This window comes from Dromaius novaehollandiae, chromosome 26 (genome assembly GCF_036370855.1).
Source record: "Dromaius novaehollandiae isolate bDroNov1 chromosome 26, bDroNov1.hap1, whole genome shotgun sequence".
Taxonomy (NCBI): Eukaryota; Metazoa; Chordata; class Aves; order Casuariiformes; family Dromaiidae; genus Dromaius; species Dromaius novaehollandiae.
The window spans coordinates 5,323,059-5,346,140 of NC_088123.1; the positions used below are offsets into that span (position 1 = coordinate 5,323,059).

The 23,082-nt window shown below is 39.4% G+C and overlaps 1 long non-coding RNA gene across 1 annotated transcript in view; it reads right to left on the reverse strand.

The window, feature by feature from the left end:
- Positions 1 to 17,741: 17,741 nt before the first annotated feature.
- LOC112996728 (uncharacterized) overlaps positions 17,742 to 23,082 on the reverse strand; it is a 34,393-nt gene continuing 29,052 nt past the window's right edge. Inside the window, exon 3 of the long non-coding RNA XR_003262528.2 lies at positions 17,742 to 19,479. This is a non-coding gene — a long non-coding RNA (uncharacterized LOC112996728). The remainder of the gene's footprint in view (positions 19,480 to 23,082) is intronic.

Genomic DNA, 23,082 nt, shown 5'->3' on the forward strand with positions numbered 1-23,082 from the left:
AGTTGGGAAAGGGTTCTGTTGCATTAGACCCAAGAGAAACTTGCTTTATTGGTGCTGAATGCCTTCCTCAGGAATAATTTTTGTCTACCTGTCTCTTCTCTATTTCCATTTATCTTGGGAGAAAATAACTCCATTTCAAGCAGAAGCTGCTTTTCCCAGGAAGGGCAGGTCTATAGGAGACTCTCAGATGTTCTCTGAGGATTTTACTGTTGCTACAGATTTTGTGCAGAAATGATTCCAAACTATGGCAATGAGGCAGTGTAAAATCCCAAGATAGATATTAATTGTTACTGTGCAGGAATGTAATAGCAACCAGGTTTGGAGTTATTGATCCTTATGGAGTTTGACGTAGTCAGAGGCTATTCTGGATGGAATTTGGGGAAATGAATTAAATACAGTTTTTTAAAATAGGAATTTATAGGTCATTTAAGGCTCAATGATCTCTATCTGGAGCTCTTGGCTTTGGAACCCTTGTGAGGAAAAAACAGGAAAACAACTCAGCTTTCTGACTGGGGAGAAGGAGGAAGTGCCCTGAGGAAGTCTGATTAGGAGTCAAATCATGTATTGGGAAATAGGCTTAAGAAAAGCAAAGGATAATTAAGTGCTGAAGGAAGAGGATGCAATTGGAATTCATCTCTCTTAAGTCCCAAAGGGGAAAAAGCAATCAAGATCAATGAGGTTAAATAGTGATGTAAGAGCAAAGTATTTATGTTAATTTCAGAAGACATACCTAAAAAAATATAAGCAGCTTTGCAGGGAGGTGAGCCGGGATGCATCTTTCAATAGTAGCAATATCAAGCTAGAGGCAAGGAAGAAATACCACGTGTAGAATCATTCCAAAGATTTCATCTCCCAAGAAATGGCTTTTTACACCTCTATTCTCTGGGGAGGAAGGAAAGAGAAATGAGAAAGGAGGGGAGGGGAATACAGAAAAGACAGATTGATTTCAACTGCTCTCTTTCTTTGCTTTACACCAAAGGAAATGGAGGTGGAATGACTCCAAAGACAAAGCTCAGATGACTGTTGACACTGCTAGGGGAGACCGTAAGCGCTAACTACATACAAGCAGGAACTAATGTCATATTAAAAGATCTTTGAATGTGAAGTGAGAGTAAGTTGTGTATTTTTTAAGGGGAGGGTCTGAATGTGGCAGAAGTTAAATTGCAGTGGAATAAATGTAAGCATGTATTTTTGAAAAAGAGTTTCTCTCCAAAAAGAGTGTCAGGAAGCAGAAGAAAATTGAAACTGTTCAGAGGTTTGTTAGTAGTTTCAGATAAAAATCAAAATCACTAGCCTTAATGCTTCATCGATATATTTTACTATACTTCTGCTGTTTTGATTGTAGTCTGCAAAACAAAGTTTTCTTAATGAAAATAGCCAAGATTTAAGGATCAGAAATCCAAAGCTGAAATCAAATGTTTTATTTTCAGTTGCCTGGGATAGTTGACCTTTTCATTACTATTCTTATTATTGCAGTTTGTTGTGTGAATTATATTTTTAATAAATGTTTTGCTTCACTATAAACCAAAATATAAAAAGAAGCAAAAATATATACAGTAAAGCAACAGTTACAAAATGAAGTCTTAAATTGAGCTCTGAATAGCTATGCTACTGGCTTTGACTACTACCATCTCCTTGCTAAATGTGAATGCAAAGTATAAAATGTCTTTCTCTCCAGAATTCTTGCTTAGCACTGATGTAAATTTCCTAATTAAAGGAGATTATGGAGTACAACAGACAAGTGCTCTTATAGGGCTGAACTGGAATAAAAGATGCAGTTTTCATGTGCATCTTTTAAAACTATTAATTGAATGTCTTTTAATAATAGCCTAGATTTTTTCTGAAACAAATACCTGAAGAGATGTAATATCCTGCTTCATGTTTCTGACAGATATGCATGGTAGTCTAGTGTGTGTTGGTACAAGAGGGCTATAAAATGATTTTCTTTGAAAGAAAGGTTCAGGGTGTTTTGGGTTTCTTTTTGCTTTAGGCACCATGTCTCCCACAATGCAATGTGGATGACAAAAAGTCACCCCTTTTTTCGTCTTAGATTTGTAATTTTCCAGAAGTCTGATGTTAACAATGAGTGACCATTCCTGGAGCTCTGTATTTATCAGGAATGGCAGAGGAGTTAATTGCATAGCCAGAGAGCTATGCATTAAACAATGCCTGGCGATTTGTTTGGGGGGTTGTTTATTGTTATTGCTGTGATCAAACACTTCTGTGCTTCCTCTCTTGCTGTTTCAGCTTCTCTTCCACTTACGAAAATAGTGAATAACAGACCACTGAACAATGGTGTCAGGGGATTCTTTTCTCCTCTAAGAGCTAATGTCTGTAAAGAAATACTGTTTCTTAATCAATCATTTATCCACTTCATTAGGTACCATTAGCAACTGAATAAAAAATGGGGCTGCTAAGATGATGCACATTTGTATTTATTTTCTTTTCTGGGGAGCTGGAGGTTGTTTAAACAAGCAGATGTGTTAGAAACACTGAAGGTAGAATTTTCTAATGAGCAGAACATGGGCTGGGTGACAGGGCAGGCCTGTTTTATTCCTGGCTTGGTCCATTCCTTGCCATGTTACCACTTCAGCTTTCTAGAGTGTATCCGCATAAAAACTGTGGTCTCTAACCTGGCTTTGAGGTACCCTCTGGAAAGAAGCTTTCTCTTCCTTTTCCCACCTCTTGCCTCTTCTGATACCTCTTACGACATGTATATGCAGGGCCTATTAGAATGCAACTTCAGTCTTTTTAGGGGTCTGTAGGTATTACTATAGTGCAAATAATGATGATAAAATCGATGTGGGAGTGCCATCTCTAACTTAAACAGCCTGACATGGAAAGGTGCTCCCCGCTCCCCCCCCAGTTGTCATTGACTATAAGAGGACATGCGCTCTCAAACACCATCTTTGAAAATCTGGCCTTAGATTAAAATGTTCACTTCTTTTCTGCTGAGCAAGTGAATAGCACTTGTTACACTGCAAAGTGCTTGCAGTGTAACAGAGCTACTATAGCATATCTCTGGCCAGCTGGGACTCTGCATCTGTCACGATGCTGCACACCTCGGCTGCTTCCTAGTGGCAGCAGGGAAAACTCAGATCTTCCTGTCTGCAACTCATATTCCTGTCCCTCGTGCAGAACTGGGTCTCCGAGGGCAATGAATAACAGAACAGTCGAATGCCCTTGGGTAAGATGACTGTGTCGCCAAACCATGGATGACTGTAATACCAGTCCTGGAGTGTGGTCAATCTAGACCCAAACCAGAGGAGAATGCTCTGTATTGAGGGCAATGCGTAACAGAACAGTCGAATGCCCTTGGGTAAGATGACTGTGTCGCCAAACCGTGGATGACTGTAACACCAGTCCTGGAGTGTGGTCAACCTAGACCCAAACCAGAGGAGAATGCTCTGTATTGAAGTGTGTTAAAAGTTTGGTTGCAGTCATCTGTAAGATAGAGCTTTCTTTTCATTAATAATTACTTAATACATGATTAAGAAGTGTTAGAAGCACACTGCAAGCATGAATAATCTGTACAAGACATAGTCATAAGTATCCTCTTGAACTATTGAACTACTAGAAAGATTGATTTGCCACACATTAACTCTTTATAATCTGTACATTTTAGATATTTTATCTCAGATTTCCATTAGAATCAGCTAAACCTGAGAGATTATATCACTTTCTGTGTTGTATGGTTGGAAAAAATATGGAAATGTGCTAAGCATATCTTGACTTTACATGGTCTCTGGTAGAGATAAGGTGAAGGATCTGTCCTGGGATGAGATCTGCAGTGGGCATCTTTGCTGAGGGATCCCAGGAATTAAGTGAGGCAAGAGGTGCTCGGCTCAAATCAGTTACTGTGTAAGTTAGAGGAAAATTGCGACTGCGTAAGGGCAGATGCATCTGCAAGCCAGTTTCCTTCTCAGTGCGAAAGATGGAACAGCCAAAGAAGGAGGGAGAGACCTTTCAAATCTATGTTTAGTGTGATACCTCAAGCCAGCAGTGTAGGAATGGCCTCTTAGACCCCTGGCCCAATAGGGATGTTTATTTCTTCTGCTCAGGGTTTATATTTTATAGGCTCTGTAGCTTTCAACTGGGGAGGCCACAGTAAACTTCATCTTTAATAGCTCACCAACTGGTTCTCATATCTGGGATCCAAAGTATATGCTTCACTGATGGTATATTTTTTGTTCAGACACTATACAGATGAGGAGCGAATAAATAGGCAGAGGCCTAGTAAGAGTCTTGGCTAGGAAGGAGGCAGAGCAGGAGTCATCGGTGAGAACCTTTAATATTTATCCCAGTAGTCATTGCTGGCCTGTAAATGGATGGACTGATATTCATCTTCCTCAAATAGACTGAACAGCTCTTCTTGCTCCTCCCACTCTCCTTCTGCCTGTGGGCCATATAACAGAATTTGATTTATTTGTTTCCTCTTCTCACATTCATCTGAATCAAAGGTCTACTGGACTGTGGATGTAAAACTTGCCAACAAAAAGTTCATGGAGAATAGCATTGGCAATTCCAGTTCTTTGTTGGCTACTAACCACCTGTCAAATTTTAATGTGGCGCTATTACTGCTCACCTCACCCCAGCTAGTATTCAGTCCCGTTTGCAATGGACCTTTTAACCTCTGCACTGAGTTTCATTGACAATATATCATATTTTTATCGTCACCTCTCACCTTGTCTCTGTTAAATTAATAAGCATTTCTTCATGTCATTAATTCATTCTTTTTTTATTTTCTGCTGCTGTCACTCTGTCATTCTGTTATGTGGCACAGAGAGAAATGAATTCCATTTGGCTGAATAGCAATGCAAAGATAAAATGGCCAAAAGTACAAGCTCTGGGAAAACATGGGGAGAAATAAAAGGAAATGAAACCCTACTGCAGAGAGTCTATTCAGTGGTTTTTGTATTTCTTCAATGATTGTCTAGTTTCATAATATTTCATGGAAATAAAAAGGATGTGATACAAATGAAACATGGACAGCCTTTTCCTGCATTAATCATCAGCAATTACGCTTTGCTCCATATATTCCAGACTTATATCTAATGACAATAGCTGAACACATTGAATTGATTATAATCAATTAGGACCCCATCTTACTTAAATAGAGAATTCTTATTCATGATGTATTTTTATAGTCTCAGAAGTCCTTATTTAAAATTCAAAGATAAGCGACTTTGACCCAGAAGAATGTGGGATGTATTAAAAAATCAAAGCCAAAAAACCCAGAAAGATGACTTCAGGCAAACCAAATAATCAGACAATTTAATCATCATGCTGCCCATCAATCTTTGCTTTTATCATTGCATGTATCAGTTTTATGGGGAATGCATAGTGCAGTAAATTATGTCTATTTCTTTTGTTTAAAACAATGTAATAATGATGGTGATGTTCGCCGGAAAGGCCGTGACAGAATCCATCACTAACAGTATTGTATAAGAGTAGAGAAGAACCAAGCACTTGCAGAAGACGTTCCATATCCTTCCTGATACTATCTCTGGTCCTGGGAGACCTGCTTGAGAATGAATACTACTTTAACATCCCAGATGGGAGACTCAGAGCTACTGGAGCAAGTGGCCCTGAATCTTTATGGGAGCTCTGACAAGACTGGAAGCCCAGAGCTGTAGTCTGCTGTGCCAGCTGAGTCTGCGCAGTCTTTTTTTCCCCCTACTTCAGAGAACGGTCCTTATAGCCTTCAGGTACAGTTTCAAGACACAGATCTTGGGAATAGCAATCTAGGTGTTTTCACCAACAGTAGAGCCTTCAGTGCTCTTTCTAGTCAAAACCTGTGTGATTTAGACTTCCAGTTGTATCTGAGTCAGCCTGGGACGGTCTTCTTTAGATAGGTGACAAGGTGTTTGCTGTATTTAAAAACTAACATTAAGGTAAATGTTTCCTTTTACTGTTCCCACACCCTGCAGCACAGAAGAAGCAGCAGCAGTGACAAGCAAACTCTTTCAGACACCAGCTTTGAAATGGACACTCAAAGGATTTAATTATTTCTCGGAGTCTGATGCTTGACAATTTCCAGTGCAACTCTGTCTGCTCACATATTAGTTTTGGTTGAGATTGCTGGCACGCATCCAGAGTGAGAAAGTATATGGATTAATTATAGTCCTGGCCACCTGCTTCACCTAACATAAACTCTCTGAATTTGTAGCTCATTTCACAATGGCAGGCTCTATCCTTGTGAATATGGAATTGGAAACGGGCTTGTAGAACACTGCTTTAACCAGTGTAATACATTCTGAATGTTCCACTAAACATTCTGCAAAATAGATTGGAAACTCAAAACTAGATTTTTCTCATTAAATCTGCGTACTTTTCTGGAATGGAATAGGGAAGAAATGATTAGATCCTACTCAGCCTCTTTAACTCCTCCTTCCCTTGGGCTGTGATGATTTATGGAAGAAAAGCAGGATGTTTTGGGGTAGAGGGACACAGACTGTAGCTGACTGCAGTTCAGGGAAGCCTGCGTATTTTCCGGGACATTTCCAAATAGAGCGAAGCCAATGACAACTGATAGTTTGTGTTGCTGAAGTAGTTTTTCTCCTATTTTACTTTCTGCTCTCACTCTGGCTTGTTAGAGGTTAAAGGACTGAAATGGCACTTTGGGATGCAGGTTTGAATTTTTTGCATCTTCTCTGAAGCTTTTTTTATCAAGACTCTGAGTTTCTCTATGCCTCAGTTTCCCATACTGTGGAGAAGTGGGGATAATAGTTCTTACTCCTCCTTCTGCCCACTGTCTTTCATATTATTTAAGTTGTAAGCTCCTTGGGGTAATGAAAGTTCTCACTGTGCCACTATCAAGGGCTTACAAATGTGCTGTAATCATGTCTTGGGCTTCTAAACCCTACTGCAATGGAAATAATACAGTGATGAGGAGTCTTGAAAACACTTGGGATTCAGTGATGATCTCTGTAATGCATGATGTCTGCATCATACCACAGGAAACGAATCAATAAAAGAATAAGGAGTATGAAAATAAGGATACTCACCTACCTTAACCTCTGAGGAAAGAAAAGAGTGGAAAAGAGAAGCCTCTTTCCCTCCTAATTACAAGATAACACTATTGTCTTTTTCACTGCAACTTAAGTAAGGTTCATCTTCCTGGCTGTGTTTGTTTCCCTACCTCTGTTAATGATGTAAGACCTCTCTCTTTATGTTTTTTCGGCCATAGTCTGTTATTCCCTGGCAAATTAAGAATCTATCCATGTTATCAGGGCTGGGTGACAATAGAGTCTCATTCCTAGGAGAAAAACTGTTCTCATGAGAGTGGCTATCTAGTCTGCCGGTGTTTTTTGAATCTTTAGATCAGTACAGTTTCTACTGAAATTGTTTGAGATCTTTGACTTTTGTGAATGCATGATATACTAATAGAGGATTTATGGATCATGCTTTGCTTGGGAATACCAAGCAGTAGCTGGTATCAGAGACACAATGCTGTGATGATGGGGATGGCACAGATACCTTAATGGACAGGGACAAAATCAAGGCTGCTCTGGAGAAGAACCTGAGCCTTCTTCCACTTGCAAAGTTTCTACCCTGCTGCAAATTTACTGATGTGGATCCTTTTTCTTGCAGTCCTTAGAAGGAAAAGGGAAGTAGCTTGCAAAGTTTGTTCATTTATTTGTTATTCACCACACTTTGGGAATTAGCTGCAAGAAAATCACTCCTGAATGCTTGAGTGTTTTGTTACCCATAGATTTAAAATTGTTGTCCAGTCCTAGCTATTTACATCCAAAATGTGATTTTACAGAAGATGAATCATGTATGTACAAACTCTGTGTTAAAAAGCTAAATTTCCCTCTGTTAAAATATGAACTGCAATTGGTCACTTCTTTCCATGCACATGAATCAGAAGGTTTTTGCTTTGTTTTAGAAGAGGTTTGAGATGGAAGATGCTGGAGTCTAATGTCTGAAATTAAATTGTTAAGCTTTCTCTTTCTTTATCGAAGCCTGGAGTTTGTTTAACCTATCCTGGTATCTGAAAAATCATTATTAGACCAATAATTTCTGATGAACATGTTCTAGGAAATAGTGTCAATTATAACTGTGTATGACTTTGTTATTTCAGTCTATTACCTGCCAATGAGTTATTCTGGAACAAGAAGTTCAATTGATAAAAGGCAAAAAATCAATAGGTAAGATTGTTGAGATTAATTCTGAGTTCATAATGGATTTCTTTCCCATTGAGGTTTCCAAAAGCTTTTGTAGACTATCTGTCTTAGATCTAAATTTAAGTTTAGTGGTGCCAAATGTGTGACTGAACTCAAGCAAAACTTTTGGAAATCCATATTTTTGCATTAAGTTTGTTAATAATTTCAAAATAGCAGCCATTGGGGATAAATGAGGAGAGCTACAGAAACAAAGAGGACCTTCTTTAGCAGAAATTGCAATAAGTTTTCTGGATGCAGTTCCTTAATCTAGTGAACTGTGGCATACGATGACACGGACCACAAGAAGAATGGTGCAAGAAAGCCTTTATTGAAAACACAATGGCTGGTTATATAGCCATCAGGCTCAGCCACTCCTCCAAGTATCTCCTTGGCATTGTGGTATCCTGTGATAGGTAGCAGACGTCTTCTGATGCCCAGCAGGCGGGCAGGACAGTCCAGCAGGACAGGCCCACCACAGCTCCTGACACGTAGGCAGGAAGGCACACCGTGACTGCTGACACAGACAGGAAGACACATCATCACTGGCAACTCACGTGCACACATTCTGGCCACAAATCATAGTTACCAGATCATTACTTTCTGCCTTAGAGATTGTCTGCTGTCTTACACAGCATCACTCAATCTTGGTCCCCAACAGTGAACGAAGGGATAATTTAGTTTAATAGTTGTATAACAAGTGTGTGTCAAGGATCAGGATGCTATTGTGCAGGGTGCTGGACCTGCTCAAAGAAAGAGAGTCATTAAACCACAAAGCTTATGATCTAGATAGAGAAGAAAAAGGGAATATTATTCCCTGTTTACAGCTGGGCATGAGGAGACTAAAGGCATTGACAAAGGGATGCTGTGGCAGATGTAAAAAATTTGAACCTCCAGCATCCCAGCCAAGTGCCTGATAGCTGTCTAAGGAAGATTATTACTGTATTTATGAACATGGCAGGTACCATGATTAGACTCTGGTTCTGACCTCATACTTCTAGGCACCACAATATTAAAAGCAAATGAGCCAAAACAGCTGCACTGTACTGAGCAATTTTGATTTGACAGGGAGAGAACTAGAAAAATGGTTACAGGTGATGTTTTTGCTTAAATTATGGAGCAAATGGTGAAAGATGCAAGTACTAATTCCTATGTGCTGAGATTGAGACCCTGCCTCATTAAGGTGTTTGAGTGATTGCCTGACTAAGTAAATGTAAAGAATTTCTTCTGAAAACCATTTGCTACTGACCTGTGTGAAATAAGATGGGCAGAGAAGCCTTTTTAGGCTTAGCTTTGGCTGTAAACCTATCCCTCCTCTCTGGCACTCCTTGCACTGCAAAACCTAGCACGCATTTTGGCAGCCTTCCTCCCATTGCCCTCTCTTGGTTATTGTTGCCTTTGCTGAACAGTCAGTAAATTTTGATAACCTGCAGATTGGAGAAGTGTTGAACATCCTTGAAAAGTCCTTGTTCAGTCTTTTCATGTGAGCAGAACAGGTCCCCCAGGATGTTCAGAAAAAGTGCCGCTTACTCTGTTCTTCTCCTACCAGCGTTTTACACCAAGGCCACCCACTCTCATTTCCTTTTACCTTTTTCTGCTGAACTGGGATTTCCTAACTCTCCATCCAGCCACCTTTCATTGTTTCTGGACAGAAGCTTAGAGCTATCAGCTACATCTCCAAGACCATCAATTAGTTTCTGTTTTAATCAAGGAATCATATCTTTCTTTTCAGGCCCATCAATCATCTCTGGTTCCTTGTGAAGCTGTAGTCATCCATCCTTCACCTGCCTCATTACTCAGAGGACCATTGTGCTGACATGATGGGCAGAGAGGTTGCAGTGCCAGCACTCCCTGCAGTGCTGTGAGATTGCAGGCTGCAGGGCGTTCCTCTCCACTGGATAGGACATGAATATTCTTCCTTTCTCCTTTCTTTCAGGGGACTTAGACTACTTTGTATGAGCTTCTTTCTTATGCAGCTGTAGTTCATTCTGACTCAGGCTGGGCAGTTATCCCCTCAAACTAGGGAATCGCACAATATTGTTCAGCACTGAGTAGGCTTTGGCAGAGGCTCTCCCTCTGCAACAGGGAACAACGCATACCACAGGAAACTCACTCTGGAGAAACCATAGCAGTCAGATCTCCACTAGTGTATCTCTAATTAATTAAGCATAAAGCAGACCTAATTAAGTGTGAAACAATGCCCCAAGTTAATGCCCTAATACCTGTCACTTGTTAGTGTCCTGCAGTTTGTGGGGGGATGATGAAGTCTTACCATATACTTTTGTCACAGCGATATGCTTGTAAATCCCTATTTTTAGGGTTAAGGAGAATGTAGCTAGATATTGCTTAATTCCTTGTTCTCTTGACTGGAAGTCCCAATGTCATGGTCTTCAGTGGGATTTATGAAGAAAACAGCTCTTGCTACAGACAGAGAGGTGTCCCCACACACCTTTAGTCCCAGGTCTCTCATTTGAGCAGGGGCCACACTGCATTTGGAGATTTCTCTGTCACATCTTGTGGCTAAATGCAGCATTGCAAGCAAAAGCAATGTGATACTGCAGTCACTGCTCTGTGCCTCTGAAGGAGGGGAGGGGTTAACAAACAGCTTCTTCAGATTACATACACACATGCAGGCTGAGAAAAGAAGCAAATGGGACAAGTGTAGTGAGGCATATTTCTCATTAAATATAGCAACTGGAAACACAGCTACTGGAAAAGGGAGCTCATTTATCATATCTCATGGATGACGCTGTGTTTTATTACCTTTGGGGCTATAGGTAAACTTCCAACTGTCTTTCTGGGTGACACTGGGAATCAGAGCGTTATTGTTGCTAGGGTTTCAGCCAAACTCCTATTTTAATATTTCTAGTCAGCTGCATTGCAACTTTTGTTTCTTGTGTGGAACAATTTGGGGCACTGTCATCTGACCCTGTTACAGCAAAGCCATCTGTATTTCCTTCGCTGGCTCTGTTTCCAGTGACCTCTCGGATACGTTATTGGACAGCTACGCTTCTCTTGATTGTCTACATCTTAACTTTCATATCTTGAAACTCGCATATTGGAATTGCCTGTCTTCTCACCTTAAATGCTGTCTCACATTAAGCTGTACCCTACAGACAGTGATTTTTCAGTGCTAATACTAGACCTTAGCTGACATGTGCAAGGCAGTGACAATGGCTGCTTTTTCACACATTTATTTCTTTTACAGATAACATCAGTTACAAATTTAAGCCCTTTCAGTAAAGTTCCTGACAGTAATTGTCCTATTAAATTTGTGTGAGAATTTTAAATTGAGAATTTATCATTTGATGACTAAACATTCTAGTAACATCTCATTTATATCAATTGTTGGTGTACACAGGCATTAATATGATCAATTCAGAAGCCTGAATAGCAGTGCAGATTGTGAAAATTTGTGAAAACTGACTGAACAGAACAGAGTACAACTAAAATGTCTACTCTTTTAATTTTTACTGCTCTTCACAGCTAATGCAGTAACAGCATTTTGCATTTTTGCGGGTGTGGGAAAGATGCCATAGCTAAACCGAGAAGGGTTTGCCATGTTTTTGTGGTGCAGGAGCTCTCACTTGTTCAAAAAGGACCTCTGTAGCATGAAAGCATGTCAGTCCCTTTTGGGTTTAGCTATGGTATCTTTTCTGTTCAACTGCAGAGCTGCCATTTTATTTTGATTAATAAGGGGCCAGTAAAAGAAATACTGCCCAGACTAATAATAAAACATTTATTTCTAAACTTTATCAAAAGACATAGTAGTCTAGGGAAACTAACACCCTTAGTGATTCCTGGTTAGCTTTTTACTACTGCACAAAAAGTGAAATACCGAGATTCAGATCTGGATCTCTGGTCCAATTTTCTAGGCCAGCTTGAGGCTCATGTTGGAACATCACTTAACTCTGTCTTGATGTGTGTATCCAAAGGGTGTTGAAGGACATTGGAGTTCATTTGCAAGGTACACGTGTAGATGTGGCTTATGTTGACTAAACCTATCTATGTTGAAGCATTCTAGGAGAATCTGAGCAGGTATCCAAAATGCCTCAATGGAAAGGTACTCCCCAGGAAAGGTATTCAAACGTGATACTGGCAGTGAGTATAAGAAATAGCATATATATGAAAGCACTTAAGTGGATGTACATTTCAGTCTCGATGATCCATAGGGACCAACACAAAGCTTATCAACATCAAAGGCTGACAAACATGCCTCTTAACCTTTTAATGCCTCAAAGTATATAAATTTGCTGTTTATCTTTTCTAACATTTTGTGTTTATAAATCTTTTCTGGTTTGTATGTCAAATACTTAACTTGTATTTATGCTGTGCTTCTTCATTTCAGACATCTTACAATACTGAAATATTCTGGCAGATAGGGAGCATCTGATTCCCTACTCCCTAGTGTGCAGTATAATTAATTGCTTCATTTTGACCATGCCTAGGTGTAGCATGGTCAGGGAACCATTTATCCGTCATGTTGTAGAGCACTTACAGGCCTCAGTCTGGCCTGAGCTCTGTTGTGCGAATTGTTTCAAAACGTGTACCAAAGAAATTGCAATCTAAATGATGGTGAGATCAAAATGGTACTAGATAAAGATTAATTCAGGGGGAGGTATGTGATTACGAACTCACTAGGGGTTATTAAATCACCAACCTCACTTACTGTTTCCTCTGTAAAGCTCAATCTTCTTTGACATTCAAGATGACATTACAATTCTCTAAAGAGTAAGTCATGCTTGTACTTTCACGTCCATTTTGCCACTGTTGCATTGCTATTTAAGATAGGTGGGTATCTCATGGCACTGACCCTGGTCTGGTGGGGGTTCAAGCAGCTGAAGAAATGGAGGTGATACTTCTCCATGGCTCAATTTACCTTTTTCCTACTTTCGAGTGAGGGTGAATTACAAAGGCAGAACAGATCTTCATGCATCGCTGCAGCCCACTCAGTAGTAGAAAATTGTAGATGATGATGATAAATCTTACAGAAAAATGTCAAACACTGGTGAGCTTTCTAGTTAAAACATTTCTGCTCACAAGTGTCATATGGAAGGGAATCATTCTGCATGTACCTACACCAGCCAGGCAGAAAAATCTGTTTTCACATTCAGTGTGATTGAGCACAAGTCAGTTCTCCTAATACTTTAAATGCCTACTCAAAAAAGTTATGCAAGTCAGGTGAGAAGAACTGTGGGAGATGAATTTTAAAACACTGGGACAAAGTGTATGAATAGTAGATGGACCCTACAGTTAAATTTTTGTTAAACCCTGATTTTGTTGGGCTGACACGCTTGTCCATGTATTTGATGACAGAACCATTTTCTTTGGAAGGGATAATACAGTAATTATCTATATTGTTGTTTACCATTATTACAGTAGGTCATAAGGAGGAAGTAATAGAATAGATACGGTCACAGTCATACTTCTAATTTAAATGGCTTAAATTTGCTTTCTAGACTGAGATTAAAGGTAGCTGTTCATGTCTGTAAATAATTTTGATTTAAAAACTAGTTTCATCTTTCTTTTTTAAGGAAATGTGATTAAAGGAGAAAATAAACAAGTTTTTGTTCCTTATTATCACATCTCTGGTGCAAATGCCTATGTTATTAGAAGGAGTTATGAAAAACTAGATTTCTTCCTTGACTGGTTCTGACTGTATTCAACAGTGAGACTTGAACAGAGCTTATATAATTTAAAAATACTATGTGAATAAAATGACAAAGTGGCTTTCTCTCTAAGCTATCAGTTTGCCATTCTCGAATGCACAGACTCAGTTGGAGAGAGCGTAAATGATTTTTACAGATTGTGTCTTTATGCTGTAACAAAAGATGTGGGATAGTGTCTGAAGAATTTTTTGTCTTTCTTTTGTGTCCTTGAAGGTTTTGCTGAATCCACCCAAGGATAAAGAATTAGGCGTTAGAATGGAGGGAGAAACTAAACCTATAAAGGAACCCAAACTGCCTGTCTCAAAAACCCCTTTCCAGCACCTTGTCTGTGAGGTGTTTTTTTTCAGTTCGTGCCATTGTGCACAAGTCAAAATCATTTTCAGCCCTTCTAGTCTAGCAGTATTCTATAGAAAAAAGCCCCTTTCATTTTTCGCTTAGTCTGTTGTTTGACTTGAAAGCTCCCCCCACCCCACCCCCCAGTGGCTACGGGAAGCACAGGAAACACTTTTTGTTCTAGGAATGGCTTTTTAAATTGAAACTAAACCACATTACCAAAGGCAAACTGTGTACTATCATTTAAACAAATGCAGGCAAGAAAAAACATGTGTTCCCCTTGAGGAAACAGTGAAAACACATGATGCTTCCCCTCATTTTTATTCTAATACTCTGCCTCTCTGTAATAAATATATTGTCTTTTCCCTACTATGGCTGCTTTTCTCAGCTTTGCCACATCTGTCCTGGCTTTGTGCTCTCTTCTCATTGCTATTTCTGTATCTTCTTCCATGCAGCTTTCTTTGCCAATCACTCCAGCGCTGTGTGCTGTACTTTCACCCTCCTCACTTTTTAGCCTGTGCTTGAAGAGCCTGAAATCCTGTGGCGACTGGCCTTTGTATAGAGCTATGTAATGAAAACTGTGCTTATAGTTGTTAGTCTGTTGACTAGTAGATCTGAGAGTCTGTAGACTTGTTCTTTTTTCTGAGTCTGAGCCACTACATACTGGTAGACAAAGTTTCCCTCTCATGGCCTCACATTTCTCCTTCTAGAAATTATGAGCAATGCTTTTTCTGTGCTGAGTACTTTGAGTTCTCCAGGAGAAAATCAGTGCTTAATGGAGGAACCTATGACTTAAAAACCTGTGAACCTCTCTGAACTGGGAGTCAGGCATGCTAAGAAATTTTGTATGGAAATATACAATAGTCACCACCGTCTATGTTCTCTACCTAGTCTAGATATATTGTAGTAGCGTCTATTCTGATTTCCAAGCACCTTCTTGCATAGAGAGGAGAAATATGTTGTCAGTGAGTTCCCTCTTAATTTGCATTCTTCCAATCTAATCAAACCTTTGTAAACACTGGCTTCTGAAAATAATAATCAACAGCAAGAGACACATTGGCAGGCTAAGGGAAGGTGGATTAAGATGCTTTTCTTTCTCCTATGCTAATCTTTTCCTAATTATGTTTTATTAATATTGTGATGCAGACACTGGCATTCTTGTTTTCACTCATCTTGTCCGTAGTTAAAATCAAATTGCAAATGAATGAGCTATATATTGAACTTAATCACTTAAGCCTCTCACTTTAATCATTTTCATAAGCAACCCCTACAGTCATCCCAGAACTGGGTGCATTTCATTTTTTTCTCTTTTTGAAGTATTCTTACATGATTATTCTATGGATGACATTGACATTTTGTAATGATAAATTGGCTGAGTCATTATCATCAGGGGGCTGTTCGTTTTTCTTATATTTATAATAAGGTGCTTTTCATTCCAGAATAAAAAAGGCAAACCTTTTTTGTTTTAAACAGTCTAACATTGCAGCTTTTTTGTCAGAATTGCCATGGAATAATGCTGTATTCTTCCCTTTTGATTTTTTAGGGATGCTTTGAAAGGCCTAATCAAAAAGAAATTTGAGTCTTGGGCTTGGTTGTTCTCCGCAGATGAGGAAGTCTCTGAAGTTGAACAGTTGGTAATCCAGTCTGTTCAAGATGTAGGGAGTCTGCAATGCCTAGTGCAGGCCATTATTTTTGCGGGAAAGTATGTCAGGACCAGCTTTTCCAGATAAGCCACTGGGCTGCTGTACAGTTCCCTTGGCGTAAGCAAGAACAATTTTGGAAAACACTCTTCTAGTAAATGAGTAACAGTATTTACCCCTCTCTGGAGAGCAAATGTTCAAAAAAAAAAAAAAGCGTAAGCAGTTCAGATGCCAATGAGACATAGATTTCCCAGTCACTGAGGTTTAGACTAGCAAAGGTATTTAGTTGTCTGATGGTATTTCTACAACTGAACTTAGGAGGCTGCGCTTTCTAGCCAGTAGACACACCGAACAGAGAGCATGCAGGTCAAGTGCTTGTGTTAAGTGTGTGAACATCCCTCCCACCCACCCCATATTGCACTTGCAATATTTTGTGCTCTCCAGAGGTCATAAAACCTCTTCAGTTTCTTTTGTCTTATGATTATCTGGAAATCTGGCCTTACATTTTTGAAAGGGTTAAGTTTCAAGTCCTGTTGGCTAAAAAGAAAAGCTGAAATACAGACCCTGCAAATCCAGACTCGTTCCCAACCTAGAAGGCGAATAATGTGTAATGCTGTCATTTAAATAATGTATAAGCTATTCATTTGGTTTTGGGTGGGCTGAGTGATGCACATCCATTTGTGGGGTGCAAGTATGGTTGTAACAATATGTTTTGGGGTTTTTTTATATGTTATTTTTCAGGTGCAGCAGTGTAGTGAAAATTGTGTAAAAGAAATGGAAATGTATGTCGCGCTGAATTTAGAAGCTTTTGTTCAAGATCTGTTTTGATAGAAGTGCCAAATTCTATCAGCTTAGTTTATTTCAGGTGGCTCTTGCAAATCCTCCTGCTGGCTTGTCCATCTGTCGATGCTGATGCTTTTTATTTTCTATTTTTTTATGGAGATATGAGGATACCCTTCACTGCTATGGACAATTTTGAAAATACTGCTGATGTTTATCAAAGAAATGTCAACCCATGAGTTTGTTTCCTTCCTGGAAAAAAGAAAATAATGCCTTAAGAGGAGAAAATATTTTTTGGTTGACAGAAGCTATTTAAATACATAATTAGCACTGGGAGGGAGTCATTAAGATGAAACATTTTCTACTCCGACGAATGTATTGAATTATTAGTTGCATCAGAACCATTTATAGATCTAGCTTAAAGACAGATATGTAAATAAGATATGGTGACTTACATCCAAGCTAACACACCCTCACTGCAGTTCTCTAATAAGTAAAGGGCTTAGTTCTGATCCTGTAGCACCTAAAAACTGGAGTAAATTCATTATTATCAAGAGGGTTGTCCTGGATTTTCCCTGGTACTACTGAGATGAGTCTGTGTACCTCTGTATATTAGGGGTGAAATTCAGTCTTACATGGAGGATCAGTTCAAGTCCTATGTGAGTTTAAACACCACTCAGCATTTAAGAAGAAATGCACAGTCTTTTGAAAATCATAGTTTTAAGGCCTTAAGTGGAACTTAAGTGGCACAGAGGCCTTCTGCAAAAGACTCTGTTTTCACCTCGATAGTAAGGAAGAGACTATCTTTATTGCAGAGTGCTCCTCAGTGCTTTTCCTTGTTCTTTCTTTCACTCCACAAATCTGGCATTTGCTGAAGAGCCAAGGAGATGAGCAAGCTGCTAAGAATGGGGCTACTCTTAAAAGGGAGATATATTCAGGTCTAAGGAGCAAATGTTCCCATAACTGTACAAAGAAAAGGACTGATGTTAAGAAAATGCTGGAACAGTAAAGACCATATTAAATTTAGGCAGGTCTGATAGGCGTGTGTAACATATTTCTCATCTAGCAATAATCACCGTAGTTCCAGGTTATGCAAGATGACCCTGGCGTTTTTTAATGCAAATAAATTGCTTTACTCACACCTTTCTTGCTGCACATTTTTCTTCATCTTATCCAGATTTTTTTTTTCTTTTAGATTCAGCTTTTCTCTAGTTTTATCCTCTCTCTTCTCTATCTGCACTAAACTGTGGTCACAAGAAGAGAATAGTCACAAAGTTAGAGAGGCAGGGACTCAAAGAGAGATTTAATGGGACTGTACTCCAGAAAGCGCCCCTGAGAAGATGTATATTGCAACAAATGGCCCACATTCTTGATTAAATTGCCTCCATTGATGGAATGAAATGGGCATGTCTTGCCAGAAGACTTGATTTTTCTCCTGCCACGCACAATATATTTGCTCTCGAAGATGCAAAAACTATCAAGAGGAGCAACTAAATATGCAGCCTGTCATACCTATCTAGGGACATTCCCAGACTCAACATTGTGATCTATAACACAACGTGTTGGAAGTGGGAAACTGTTCCTGTTATTCATTAATCTTGAGGTGCTGAGAGGAGCTGTCCTATGTAGTGTTACAAAGTGCATCAGACACACAAAGTTAAAGAGCTGTAATTAGAGTGGCTCCTGTCTTTCTCTCTATTTCCTCAGCACTTCCCTGCACACACCAGATCTCCATACATGCCCAAATGTACATTTTCCCCATGGTCACATAACTGATAGGCCAAGTGACCCATTCATTTGGAATAGATGCACCTGAGATAATTTTTTAAAAACAGGCTGCACATACAGTTCCAGTTGGTTTCAGTAACAATTAGTCATTGTTATGCATAGCAAAAGTTTTTATAGAAAAAAAACTGAGGGGTGTGCAAAGTGAATTTTTCAACCTAATTTAAGTGGGCGGGTTTCAATACTTTGGTCACTCATCTTAATTAGAATTATTCTTAATTGTAGAATTTTTCTTTGGTTTATAGCTAGTCAGAGTGAGGCACTCCTAGAGTAGTTGATGGATGTGCAGGGTCTGCATAAGATGATTTGGTTGCAGTCCAGTTCCCAGTAGACATGTATCCACGTTACAGAAACAGAACATTATTAAATGGCCATTGAATTGATGGAGTCAGAACAAAGACTCAGCAGGCCATTAATACTGAGGTCGGATGCTGGATGCTTCAGTGCTTAGGGTGCAGCCTTAGTGCTCAGAAGGCACTGTGCTAAGGGCACTCATTTAGGACTTTAGCTCGATCGCTGTCTGGTTTCCCCATCTGTAAAATGTAGATTGCTGCCCTTCCAGGAGAACCGCAAAGGTAAATAATCGAAAGGTTATGATATATTCCGATCACAGAGGAAGCTGTGAATATAGTTAGTTCCTTATTCCATGTCACAGTGACAGTGCTTTTGATCACTACGTAGACACACTTCCCTATCTGTGGCCAGATTGTAATTTTGTGTACTCTGTGGCATCCTTTTGTAGAATTTTCAAGGAGCAGTTTCCCTGAGAGATTTCAGGTACGTTCTTACTTTCTGGCTGTGTTTGAGAATATTAGAGATGGGCTGAAAAAGGTAGGTGTTGGTAATTTTTTTCCCCTAAATTCAGAATTTCATGATTTATCAAATACAGATGAGCATTAAAAAATTAGGGAGCCCCATTGGTAGATGAAATCATGCTGGGGAAATTTCGCAAAAACCTTAATTGCATATTGCTGGATATTGTCAATTTAACATGCTGACATTTGAAAAGATTGAGCACCTCTTTTTACAGCACAGTGAAGCCCTAGCAGTGACAATCAGTTATGCTGCTGGTAGTCGTCTTCCACTATTGTAGCACGAACATCCACTCTGTAAATTAGAGAAAAAACTCTATTACTGAACAGCCAAAGAGGGTTCACATCTTCTGAAGAAACATATTCTCCTCTGTAAGTACACTGCAGAAACACAGGGGCAACTGCCTTATTTTTGTCATTTCAGCTTCAGATAAAACTGTACAGTTCAGGAGTTGAAAGCTTGGTGGCTCACTATTACAGCTGAACAAGTTCTCCTTCATCTTTAGCAGAGCCTCAGAAGGAAAGCAAAGATGAAAATAAAAACCTGTTGAGAATAGAGGTCACCATGAGAGACAGGGACTCGGGATGAAAAGCCTCGAGAGAAAACAATTGGTAACAGCTCTCCAGGTGTCAGAGAGAAGGGGAGGGAGGTTTGTGCCTACAGGCACCACTAATAAGCTGCCTAAAATGAAGAGCAGCATTGTTGGTTAGGGGTGTTTGCTTTTTGCTTTCAGATAAAAAGAACAGCAGCAGAGTGGGCTGCTGTTTATCTGAAATTGTGACAGCAGTGGAGGATACATGATAGAATCATCTGTTTGTGCAGAACCTGCTTGAAAAGTAATCAGATGCAGGAAAGGGGTAGAGAAGTGTGAATGTTATTGATTTAATTCAACTACAGTGTATTTATTTTCCATTGTATTGGGAAGTGCTAGATAGTTTTGCTTTCGATCTTTTTTAATCTTATTTGGATAATAATAAAAAGTCTTTGAATTATGGAGGGAGTAAGAATTACTAGCCTAGATTGTATTGTGAAGGAGTCCAGTCCAGTGTCTTGTCTTTTGCCCTGGCCGCTGTCAGACATTGAAGAGAAGGGTGGAGTGGAAGAAACTCAGCACGTACAGGATAAAGCACCTGCCTCATGAAAGCTTCATCCATCATTCTTCATGGTTAGAGAGCACTTTAGGCCCTAAATCACAAAGTTTTGTATCCCATTGAGCTGATCTAAGAACCAGTGTGGGACCCCAGGCCAAATTTATCTTTTCCATACACAGGATGAATGAGAGCAAATCCGACTGCGTGAAGTTCTTATGCTTCTTGGCTGAACTTAAACCAATAGGGAAGTTCCAGACAACTTTCAGAGAAGAAATGAAATCTCAAGCAAAATACTTCTGTAAAGGCCCTTGTGTTTTTTATGCATCAAAATAATTACTTATAACTTGAACCAAGAACCTATTTATGCCAACTGGAATACTTCTGTTATATGATTGTGTCATGTGTTTGCAGTAAATATGTGGCCCTTAAGCACTGGCACTTAAAATCACATCCAAGAAACAGAAATGTGTTTGCTTGTAGGGATGACAGCATGGATTTTAGTGGGGAAATGAAGGATCTGTATTTTTGGTAGAGAAGTTCTAATGTATTGAATGAAAAACTTGAAATGCAAATGTATTAATCCTGAGTTGGAAACCTGAATCTAAAATCTCAGGGTTGAGTAAAACTGAGCATGGTGCTGTAGCTAAGATTATTTCTGTATTCTGTCTTTACTGCAGGCTGAACCAAAACATACACTTTTCCTTCATAACACCCCTAACCCTCTTGACCACGTAAAGCTCAGTCTGACTCTGATGAAGGCTGGCTGGCTGACTCTCACTGGCCTCAGGTGAGTCTGTACTCACTCAGAGTACTGGCCATTCCCAAGGGAGGCAAATCCCTCTTAGAGTTCCATGTTTCCTAATTTGTGCAGATCAGCACCAGGACCTGAATCTCCCCATTGTATCTCAGGGCAATAGCTGTCAGCTTCTGTTTTGTTGTTTGTTTACTCTTTTCTTGTCTCTTACATTCATGTATATTTATGTGAAGCTCCAAAATAGCCAAGAGCACTTTAATCAGAGGACTATCTACAACCTAATCAAGGATAATACTAATCAGGAAGCTCAGAACATGCTTAAACACTTACTGCAGGAGGGGGAAGTTTGCTCCCAACTCTAAAACAGAGTTTGGTGATGTCTTTTGCATTTGCCCCCTTTACAGGAAGGAAAAACACAGATTTACCATTTACATCTGGCGTTTTAAAGCCCGTAGGAGCAATGAATGCTGGGTAAGAGCATAAGAGCAGGTATCGTCATGAGGAAATTATGCAAACAGTACAGTGGTAATTTAGATCTACCATCTCTTGTGTTTCCAACCATAGGGATCTCACTTTTCAAGTCAATCTCTCAAAATCCCATATTTTTTTGTCACATGGCTTGGTTTAAATACGTATTTTAGCTTGCAGGAGAATGATTTAAATGCAGAAAAGCTGGCATGTTCCTTCTGTGTAAGTATTTTTAAATCATTGACTTTGCAATCTTGATAGCCAGGATTTTCCTACAGTGATTATATTCAAAAGGGGAGAAAAAAAACCTCTGAACATTTGGCTGCAAATAAAGGTAAAACTTTTTAAGGTTTAGCAAACTTAAAATTAGAGCTCATGAGGGTTTTAGACCTGCCAGGCAATATTGTACATCTGTTTAACATGATGCCCTTTCTTGAATTGAGATTTTTTTTTTTAATTCTCACTCTGACACAGAGTTTTGCAGAAAATCCTTTTACAAGATTCACATGAAAGTCTTTGCTTCCTGAAGTCTTCTCAGATATAAATGACAAAAGCTCACATTATCTGCTCCATTTTTCAATTGCAACTTTATGGGATAAGGAACCACAGTGCTACTGGATTATATCTTTAATGCAGATTTTCCACTGAGGTTTTATTTTTAAAGCATTCATCTTTAGAAATACGTGGATTTAAAAATAAATAAAACATCTCTTCCTTTTAGGTCACAGTCCTGCTTCAGCTGAAGTCAAAGGGGAGCAGCATTAGGCAACAAATTCTGTCTAGTTAGTGTGCGTATCTGCTTGCTGGATATCTTTCTTCCTCTTCCCTTAGATACTAATAGAACGTGGACCAGATCCTTTGTGGTGACAGTGGCATAGGGAGGAGGTCTGAAGCAATAGCTGTCTTTCCATACAAAATGTATCACACAAGAAGTGTGCACATCCCCAGAAATAAACAGTTGCTAAGCTGTATAATTGGACCCCTTTCCCTCCTTCCCTCTTGAGAACGTACCTTCTTACATATAAGTCGTAGCTAAAGTAGCAGAATAAGTACTTGTATTACAAGTACAGACAGCGTTGACACAGTCTTGTTGATGCCACATGATTAATTCGATTCCAGATCAGTACATAAGTTCAGTTGGCTGTCAGCAGAAATGTAGTACTATCTAAAATCAGTGCAGTTGTATCACAGAGCTCACATGCTAGATACTACTTTGACTAGTGTAGGCAGTCTACAGAAAGATTTTTTTTTGCCTATATTCTGCATAGATCACAACTAAAGGCTCTCTAGGACTCAAAGCCACAATCTAGTTACCATTGCTCAGATGCACTGCAGCAGCTTTCTTGTGCATGCAACTTCAGCTAATGACATTTGGCTCTCACCATGGGCTGAGCTACATCAAACTACCTACACCTTTGTCTTTGGCTAAAACAGCCCACAAAACAGCTACCCTACATCAGCTGAACCATGATAACTTGTTACACCACAGACGTTTGTAGGTTTGAATTTGTAGGGCACAAACAAACAACAAACAGCATGCTGGTTATGTGTACTGGTATTGTCAAATAATTATCCTGCCCTCTA